This window comes from Capra hircus, chromosome 15 (assembly GCF_001704415.2).
Source record: "Capra hircus breed San Clemente chromosome 15, ASM170441v1, whole genome shotgun sequence".
Lineage (NCBI taxonomy): Eukaryota > Metazoa > Chordata > Mammalia > Artiodactyla > Bovidae > Capra > Capra hircus.
This window is the reverse complement of record NC_030822.1, coordinates 33,658,158-33,668,970: the sequence shown is the minus strand read 5'-3', so window position 1 is coordinate 33,668,970 and position 10,813 is coordinate 33,658,158. Positions and strand designations below refer to the sequence as shown.

The window sequence follows — 10,813 nt, the reverse complement described above, 5'->3', positions numbered from 1 at the left end:
CCTGCATTGCAGCCAGATTCTCTACCAGCTTGTCTCAAGCTTTGTGGAAAGAGTTTTTCTACATTACCTTAAGACTTGGGGTTACAAGCCTTGTCTCAACTCTTAGCCTTTCCCTATGTTCCTTGACTCAATTTAATTGTCATTTAGAGAGCAATAATGTATTTCACTACATAAAGAGTATTCTCTGTAAGGATCAGAACTGCATAGATATTAAGAATGTGTGCATACTTAGTTGGTAAGTCATGTCTGAATCTTTGTGACTCCATGGACTATAGCCTCTCAGACTCCTCTGTTCATGGGATTTTCCAGGCAAGAATACTGGAGTGGGTTGCTATTACCTTCTCTAGAGGATCTTCTCAACCCAGGGATCAAACCTGTGTCTCCTGCGTTGGTAGACAGATTCTTTACCAGTGAGTCACCTGAGAAGCCCCAAGTAGTAGGTGCTGATGCAGAATTCAGGCGTTAAAGATGAATCAATTTTTCTTGGTGATTGCTTAGGATTTGGATTCTATCTACCACTTTCCTTGCTGGCAACCATATACCAGCTATAGAAGATTTCAATCTCTCAGGTACACTGGGTAGGTCCTTTACTTTGCTTGATGCTTATCTATTCGCCCACCCCCATTCTACACACACATAAACACATTCACACAGAGAGACACACACACAAGCACAGGCAATTTACTCATAGTCACACACACACTCACACATTCAAATAGCAGCTTTCTTACTTTCATTCTGATCTTATTCCAGTTGTTTCTTCCTTGGGAATTATCCCCAGAACACTTAATGTAAAATATTATCATGCTCTAGGTCTTCTATCAAGACACATTTTCTTCATAATATTTAGCTCTATTTGCATCTATCTTGTTCAAGACACATCACTGTAGCAACAATTTTATCTATTTTAAAGACAGGCATAATGTGAATACCTATAAATAACGGTCTTCAACAGTTATTACATTCTTAAAAATATACTTAAACAAAAGTTTGGTTTTAAGACTATTTCATTACAGATAAGGGAACACCTGAAGCTGCCTCATACTGGAAATTTTTTAAAAATCAAGATTTCAAGGGAGACTTTAACTTTTGCAGATACACTGATGGAAGACATACTGGATCTCTAACTGGGCTTCCCTGGTGGCTCAGACAATAAAGAATCTGCCTGCAGTGTGGGAGACCAGGGTTCGATCCCTGAGATGGGAAGATTCCCTGGAGGAGGGCATGGCAACCCACTCCAGTATTCTTGCCTGGAGAATATCCATGGACAGAGGAGACTGACGGGCTGCAGTCCATTAGGTCGCAAAGAGTCAGACACAACTGAGTGACTAAGCACACACACAGGCTTCTAAATACTCAGTTTTCTTTACCACAGCAGAGTACTTACCCCGTTTTTTCCTTTTTCTTTACTATTTATGTATTTACCATATGCTAAAACACTCAGAAACTGACTGAAAAAATCAGCAAAAACTGTGTGCCAGTTCTGCATTCACTCTTTATCATTATAAATAAGAGGATTCAGGCAAGTTATTATCTTCCCTTCTCAAAGACGCTATATATTTATCTGGAAACCAGGCATAATAAAATTTGATATCCCAATTTTACAGAGTTGAGGGGACCTTACAGATAAAAGCATGATTTTACAGTAAAGTGAAATACAACTTCGAAAGATTACACCTGTACATAGCTATCTTCAGAAAAGTAGCAGTATACATCAGGGGAATATTATTGGAAAGCAGTTGAATACAAGAATATGTATCACCAGACACTTTAGTTTTCACTACAACTTTCAACTCTAAGTCAATGGCTGAAGAAAACAAAACTAATGAGTAATAACAACAAAAGCCCCCAGACTCTGAATGTTGAATTTTGTGAATCTTCAAAATTCAATTGTTCTTACCAGCTATTTGATCATTTGAGTTTTCTAGAAAGTTTCTGACTTGGTTTTTGTTGAAGAGGGGTTGACAAATACTTTAAAACAGCATAATTTTCTACTGGGTTCTGGGAAGAAGAAGTCCAGAGTAGAAGATATATGAATGGCTGCTAAGAGATCCTTGAGGTCCAGAGGGGAAAAAATAAGGAAGAATGGATGATAGTGGTTCTGGTCCCAAATTGTGGTGTACAATGAGGCTCACATGACATGATTCCTTGACAAGTTCTTATCTTTTCACAGTTATTCGAACCTCATTAATAAGATACTGGTGAATGTCAAAGGTCTAAAAGCTTCATTTTAATTCTAAGATATTTTAGTCTGAGTTTAAACTCACACTTGAAGAGTTATGTTTCAACATTTATACAAATCTCTGCTTAGAAATTTGAAAATAAAAGACCAGCTATGTCCAGAGATGGACATGAGTTTGAGCAAGCTCCAGGAGTTGGTGATGGACAGGGAGGCCTGGCATGCTGCAGTTCATGGGGTCACAAAGATCCAGACAGATCTGAGCTACTGAACTGAACAAGAGCCACTGGCAAGAGTCTCAAGACAGGCTTATTAATGTCACAGATGATTCTGAATTTCTTTTGTTATTGTTATTTATTTATTATAAATTACCCTAAGGGTGCAATTGAAAAAAGTTGCATGGGTTCTTAAAATTCCATGGTACTAAATTGCCAATGTTAATTTCATTATTTGATGATTATATAGTTACCTAGGAGGATATCTTTGTTTGCAGAAAAAATAAACTACAGAATTTGGGAGTTATGAAATATCAGATAGCAAACTTGCTCTCAAAGATATTGAGAAAAATATTTTTTATGCTATACTTGAATTTTTTCCATAAAAGTGCTAAGTGAATATGTCTTCGAGGAAAAAAAAAAAAAATTTAAATAAAAATAGTTATCAAAGTTTTCATACCTAGTATTTGCCAATAATTACACATACAAAGAAGAGAAATATTTAAGTATTTTACATGTAAATGCATAATTAACTATGTAGAACCAATAAATAAGTGAATGATTTAAAATATGGCATGTTTTACAGCATTTTAAAAAATATTTTTTATACAGGCTCTTTATATTATTTCTGTCAGACAGGAAATACATTTCTCAGGGAGGCTCAGCTGGTAAAGAATCTGCCTGCAATGCAGGAGACCTGGGTTTGATCTCTGGTTTGGGAAGATCCTCTGGGGAAGGGAAAGGCTACCCACTCCAGTATTCTGGCCTGGAGAATTCAGTCCATGGGGTCACAAAGAGTCGGAAATGACTGAGTGGCTTTTACTTTCACAGGGATTCAGAAAAGAAAGAAATTTTTACTGAGGAATTCAGTGAAAACTGAAAGTAAAATTTAGGAGAAATGGGCCTCTGTAAACATTTGTGTTGATTTCAGACTGAAATGAAGGTAAAAATTCTTCAGAATTCTGAGACTCTATTTTCCCATTGAATGGTCATGTTTTGCCTTCTCCTTAGTGCAGTGAGTCTTTCTCTAAGACTAGAAAAGACTTGTGAACTCTGGGGAAAATGCTGTTATTCACCCATCCCTCACAATCCTGGGAAATATTAAATATTAGCTTGGAAGAGACCACACAGAATCTCTCACTTGCATCATCCACCCGAGAGAACAGTGGTCTCCCAGGAGCCTGGGTTCACTCCACCCACACAATCAGTCCTCTACGTTCCTTCCTCATAAACCTGAGCATTCTGACTGCCTGGGCTCAAGGACTAGGGATGAGAGTGTGCAGATGCCTCTGAGGAGCAGCAGAGCAGGACAACACAGTGCTCTAAATAACTGTAGTCACTGCAGCCTGGTGTGGTGTGTGTGCTGCCAGTGGCTCAGAGAGACTGAAAGGGAATGAAGTTTTTCCATAAATTGAGTTTGTCTAAAACAGTCAGGACTTTGATTTGCTTCTATAACCTTGGACTTCCCTGGTGGCTCAGACCGTAAAGCATCTGCCTACAATGTGGGAGACCTGGGTTCGATCCCTGGGTTGGGAAGATCCTCTGGAGAAGGAAATGGCAACCAACTCCAGTACTCTTGCCTGGAAAATCCCATGGACAGAGGAGTGTGGTAGGCTACAGTCCATGGGGTCTCAAAGAGTCGGACACAACTGAGCAACTTCACTTTGACTTCACTTTCTATAACTTCTGAGACTAATATCAAGGAAGTTCCTTGTGAAGTCATCTTGTGCTGGAGTTCCTTCTATAGTATACAGTTTCTCTGGAGATCTACAATTAGCTTTACCTGTGCTACATTCCAAGTAGCTCTGCTATATCTGACTGTAAACAAACATTTATCTTATTTTGGAAATTATCTTCAAATATTCATGTCTGCTTCTTTGCTTTCATTATCAACTCCTTGATATTCATTCTTGCAGGGTTTCCTGGCCTAGAGCAGTACTGTGCCTGGTTTTCAGTTCCCTTTTCCTTGATCAATGCTGTGGTTTTCCTCAGAAACTGCCTGGTGCTGCATGTGATCTGTACTGAGCAGAGCCTGCATGAGCCCATGTTCTACTTCCTGGCCATGCTGGCCCTCACTGACCTGTGCATGGGGCTGACCACAGTGCACACAGTGCTGGGGATCCTTTGGGGGCTCAGCCAGGAGACTGGCCTAGATGCCTGCATTGCCTAAGCTTATTTTGTTCATGGACTTTCTGACACAGAGCCTGGAGTCCTTCTTGCCATGGCCTTTGATTGCTTTATAGAAATTTGCAGTCCTCTGAGATATACATCAATCTTGAATAATAGAAGGGTCATTCACTTTATGCTGACTATTTTGATGAGAAGTGCTTTGTCCATTCTTCCCATCATCATTCATTTGAAGTTCTTTCCTTACTGCCAACCCCACATTCCTTTCACTCCTTCTGACTGTATCAGGACCTACTCCAGCTGGCCTGCTCAGACATCTGCTTCAACAATGTCTAAGCCCTGGCTCTGGTGATTTGTACCATGTTGTTGGATGCTGTCCTTATTCTTGTCTCCTAAGTTTTCATCTTGCATACAGTGCTGGAAATAGCATCTCAAAAAGAGAGACTCAAGGCTTTGCATACCTGTCTCCACATCGGTGATGTCCTGGTTTTTTATATTCCCATCATTGGTCTCACCATGGTATGCTGTTTTAGAGAGCATCTCTCACCTTTAGTTCATGTCCTTATGGGCAACATCTATATTCTCTTTCTACCCCTGATGAATCCAATCATCTACAGTGTAAAGATCCAGTAGATTTGAAGTAGAATGAAGAAGTGGTTTTCTGTGAAAATGTAATATAAACTTTGGATTTTATTATATCAGTAAGAATATTTTAAGGCATCACCCTAATACCAAAACCTGACAAAGATGCCACACACAAAAAAAGAAAACTATAGGCCAATATCACTGATGAACATAGATGCAAAATCCTCAACAAAATTCTAGCAATCAGAATCCAACAACACATTAAAAAGATCATACACCATGACCAAGTGGGCTTTATCCCAGGGATGCAAGGATTCTTCAATATCCACAAATCAATCAATGTAATTCACCACATTAACAAATTGGAAAATAAAAGCCATATGATTATCTCAATAGATGCAGAGAAGGCCTTTGACAAAATTCAACATCCATTTATGATAAAAACCCTCCAGAAAGCAGGAATAGAAGGAACATACCTAAACATAATAAAAGCTATATATGACAAACCCACAGCAAACATTATCCTCAATGGTGAAAAATTGAAAGCATTTCCCCTAAAGTCAGGAACAAGACAAGGGTGTCCACTCTCACCACTACTATTCAACATAGTTCTGGAAGTTTTGGCCACAGCAATCAGAGCAGAAAAAGAAATAAAAGGAATCCAAATTGGAAAAGAAGAAGTAAAACTCTCACTGTTTGCAGATGACATGATCCTCTACATAGAAAACCCTAAAGACTCCACCAGAAAATTACTAGAGCTAATCAATGAATATAGTAAAGTTGCAGGATATAAAATCAACACACAGAAATTCCTTGCATTCCTATACACTAATAATGAGAAAGTAGAAAAAGAAATTAAGGAAACAATTCCATTCACCATTGCACAAAATGAATAAAATACTTAGGAATATATCTACCTAAAGAAACTAAAGACCTATATATAGAAAACTATAAAACACTGATGAAAGAAATCAAAGAGGACACTAATAGATGGAGAAATATACCATGTTCATGGATTGGAAGAATCAATATAGTGAAAATGAGTATACTACACAAAGCAATCTACAGATTCAATGCAATCCCTATCAAACTACCAGCGGTATTTTTCACAGAACTAGAACAAATAATTTCAAGATTTGTATGGAAATACAAAAAACCTCGAATAGCCAAAGCAATCTTGAGAAAGAAGAATGGAACTGGAGGAATCAACTTGCCTGACTTCAGGCTCTACTACAAAGCCACAGTCATCAAGACAGTATGGTACTGGCACAAAGACAGACATATAGATCAATGGAACAAAATAGAAAGCCCAGAGGTAAATCCACACACATATGGACACCTTATCTTTGACAAAGGAGACAAGAATATACAATGGAGTAAAGACAAATCTCTTTAAAAAGTGGTGCTGGGGAAACTGGTCAACCACTTGTAAAAGAATGAAACTAGATCACTTTCTAACACCACACACAAAAACAAACTCAAAATGGATTAAAGATCTAAACATAAGACCAGAAACTATAAAACTCCTAGAGGAGAACATAGGCAAAACACTCTCCGACATAAATCACAGCAGGATCCTCTATGATCCACCTCCCAGAATTCTGGAAATAAAAGCAAAAATAAACAAATGGGATCTAATTAAAATTAAAAGCTTCTGCACAATGAAGGAAACTATAAGCAAGGTGAAAAAGCCTTCTGAATGGGAGAAAATAATAGCAAATAAAGCAACTGACAAAGAACTAATCTCAAAAATATACAAACAACTTCTGCAGCTCAATTCCAGAAAAATAAACGACCCATTCAAAAAATGGGCCAAAGAACTAAATAGACATTTCTCCAAAGAAGACATTCTGATGGCTAACAAACACATGAAAAGATGCTCAAAGTCACTCATTATTAGAGAAATGCAAATTAAGACCACAATGAGGTACCACTTCACACCAGTCAGAATGGCTGTGACCCAAAAGTCTACAAGCAATAAATGCTGGAGAGGCTGTGGAGAAAAGGGAACTCTCTTACACTGTTGGTGGGAATACAAACTGGCACAGCCACTATGGAGAACAGTGTGGAGATTCCTTAAAAAATTGCAAATAGAACTGCCATATGACCCAGCAATCCCACTGCTGGGCATACACACCAAGGATACCAGAATAGAAAGAGACGTATGTACCCCAATGTTCATCGCAGCACTGTTTACAATAGCCAGGACATGGAAACAACCTAGATGTCCATCAGCAGATGAATGGATAAGAAAGCTTTGGTACATATACACAATGGAGTATTACTCAGCCATTAGAAAGAATACATTTGAATCAGTTCTAATGAGGTGGATGAAATTGGAGCTGATTATACAGAGTGAAGTAAGCCTGAAAGAAAAACACCAATACAGTATACTAACACATATATATGGAATTTAGAAAGATGGTAATGATGACCCTGTATGTGAGACAGCAAAATAGATACAGATGTGTAGAGCGGACTTTTGGACTCTGAGGGAGAGGGGGAGGTTGGGATGACTTGGGAGAATGGCATTGAAACATGTATACTATCATGAAAGAAATGAATCATCAGTCTATGTTTGATGCAGGATGCAGGAAGCTTGGGGCTGTGCACGGGGATGATCCGTAGAGATGATGTGGGGTGGGAAGTGGGAAGGGGGTTCATGTTTGGGAGCTCATGTACACCCGTGGCAGATTCATGTCAATGTATGCCAAAACCAATACAGTGTTGTAAAGTAAAATAAAGTAAAAATAAAAATTAAAAAATAATAATAATGCTAGTTCCCATGTGTGTAAAAACTCACAATTTGACCAATATTTTTGTAACTTTATTTTTTTAATAAACACCTGATATTAAAGAACTTACATGTCTTGCACATGAAAGAGAGGTGATAGACTAAGTTTTGCTAATACACATTCCAGAAAAGATTTTAGAAAGTTTTCTGGAGGATAATCATGACTATCATGTATGTAATGCTAAGTGTCTTTGAACCAATCAACCTATTTTCTTGGGCTTTAGTCATTGCGGCACATGGGGTCAGTAGTTGTGGCTCCCAGTCTCTACAGCAGAGGCTCAGTTGTGCTCAGAGACACACATTAGATCCCTGATCCAGGAAAACTCCACATTCCAGGGGGCAGCTAAGCCCATGAGCCACATCTATGGACTTGACTTAGTGACTAACAATGAGCATGATTCTACTGTACATATTTGTTGTTGTTATTTAGCTGCTCAGTCATATCTAACTCTTTTACAACCCCACGGGCTATAGCCTCGTCTGGGAAATGGTGAAGGACAGGGAAACATGGCTTGCTGTAATCCATGGGGTCACAAAGAGTCAGACACAACTGAATGTCCGAACAACAACAGCAGCAACATTAATAACAAGCCTCTTATCCCTGATAAGGGAAGAGTATTTCACTTAAGTATTCACCAGACTGCTATCAATCCTCTATGATACAAGCAGACATATCTCTTTTGAGGGTTGTTATAGCATAACAACCTAGTTCAGATAGATGATTAATATCAATTACATAAATAAATGTACAAATGATAAAAACAAATGCCCAATGCATAGTCCATACAATGAATCCAGTATTGCCTATTGATTATAAATGAAAGATGTGTACAATAACTCCAAAGACCTTACTGATTAAATTCAAAGTTTCTAAGTTTATACTATTTAATAGAAGACATAAATAAAAGCAGAGGAGGGAGGAGGGAGAAGGGAAAAAGAAAAGTAGATAGAGTCAGTAAATGAAAATGCAGCCCAGCAGACAAACTGATAGCAGCCTTAGAGATTCTGAGTAGAGAACCCAGCTAAGAGTGCCTGCAATCATCAGAGTCTTGGATCTGAATGAACTTGTTATTCAGGATTATCTCAGAAACAAGTACATTGGAGTTGGTTTGTGGACAAGACCGCATTGTACATAGTTCCCAAGGTCAAGACTCTGATATTTGCGAGTTGTCCAGATATTTTAGAGAGTATCAAAGTAAATAAGTGCCCAACCAACTGCTTTCTCATAATAGATACAATGCAGCCTTCTGCTGTCCTCACTTACTGGCCTAGCTAACATTATATTATCTAGCTGCAAGGGTTAAGCAGATGATGACTTAGATACATGGCTTGCTAGGATATCAAAGAAAAATTTTGAAAAACCACAGATTTATATTTTGTTAACTAATTGCTATGCATCTGCATATGTTGCTAAGTGGTTCACATCTGACATCTTGTGAATATGGCCCCAAAGTGGGTCTGGTTATTATACACAATTTACAGAGGATGAAATTAAGTCTCAGAGGACTATCCATTGTTAGTCATAGAATTATGACCATAGTATTTGCTACTTCCATTTCACAACATAGTCTCTTCATAGATCACCATGTGGAAACAGGCTGAAACTAACAATGAAACTTTTATAAAAGTGCACTAAGTTGAAGTCAGTTTCCAAACCAAATAGATGCAGTCTGTCCTTTTCCTTCCTTGTCGACCTACAAATTAAATTTCTCACACAATATTTTTTAAAAATGGAAAATGTAATATTTTTAAAAGAAATTTTTAAAGAAAATAAGTAGAAAATATGTTCTACTCTAAGTGAATGGATAAACTGTGGTACACCAATACAATGGAATGGTATTCAGGAATCAAAATAACTGAGCTATTAAGCCACAGAAAGGTATGCAAGAAACTAAAGTGTATACGGGAATGGAAGAAGTCAATATTAAAGGGCTACTGTACTGTATGATTCCAACCAACTTCATGACATTTGGGAAACAAAAAGCTATAGACACAGGAAAAGATCAGTGGTTGTCAGAAGGCTTAAAGGGGAGGAGAAATAAATAGGTGGAATACAGGGAATCTGTAGAGCAATGATACTATTGTGTATGATGCTGTAATGGTAGATGCATGTTGTTTGTCAAAGCTCAAAAGACGTACAATAAAAGACTGAAGTACTAAACTATGGAGTATACTTAATAAAGTACCAACATTGCCTCATCAATTGTAACAAATATATTACACTAATGCAAAAGGTTAATATTAAGACAAAATTGGGTGGGTAGAGTTAAAAGGATATATAAACTCTGTACCTTCTCATTTTTTTCTTTAAATATAAATCTGTTCTATAATGTGAAAATGAAGTAGCTCAGTCATGTCCAACTCTTTGCAACCCTGTGGACTGTAGCCTACCAGGCTCCTCTCTCCCTGGGATTCTCCAGGCAAGAATACTGGAGTGGGCTGACATTTTCTTCTCCAGGGGATCTTCCCGACCCAGGGATCGAACCTGGGTCTCCTGCATTGCAGGCAGACGCTTTAACCGCTGAGCCACCAGGGAAGCCCAGTCTATAATGTAATATATGTTAATGTTTAAAAGCTTCATTTCAAAAGTGAGAGTCCTCCAAATATTATCACATTTTTCTCTCATTGAAACTAACATATTTCAATAAAGGACAATTGGTAATATGCTGACATATTTTAAAATAGTCTCAATAGTTTGTCACAATAGATGGTCATGTTGAAAAGAAGTCACAATATAGGAAAATTCTTAATATTTTATACTATGGGCTTCCCTGGTGGCTCAGATGGTAAAGAATCTGCCTGCAATGAAAGAGACCCAGGTTTTATCCCTGGGTCAGAAAGATCCCCTGGAGAAGGGAATGGCTACCTACTCCAGTATTCTTGCCTGGAATACTCCATGGACAGAGGAGCCTG

At 38.1% G+C, this 10,813-nt stretch overlaps 1 non-coding gene and 1 pseudogene across 1 annotated transcript; one reads left to right on the top strand and one right to left on the bottom strand.

Moving 5' to 3' along the window:
- Nucleotides 4,065-5,196, top strand: LOC106502896 (annotated as a pseudogene).
- Nucleotides 10,365-10,436, bottom strand: TRNAC-GCA. The gene has a single exon. It is a non-coding gene; the product is annotated as a tRNA-Cys (tRNA).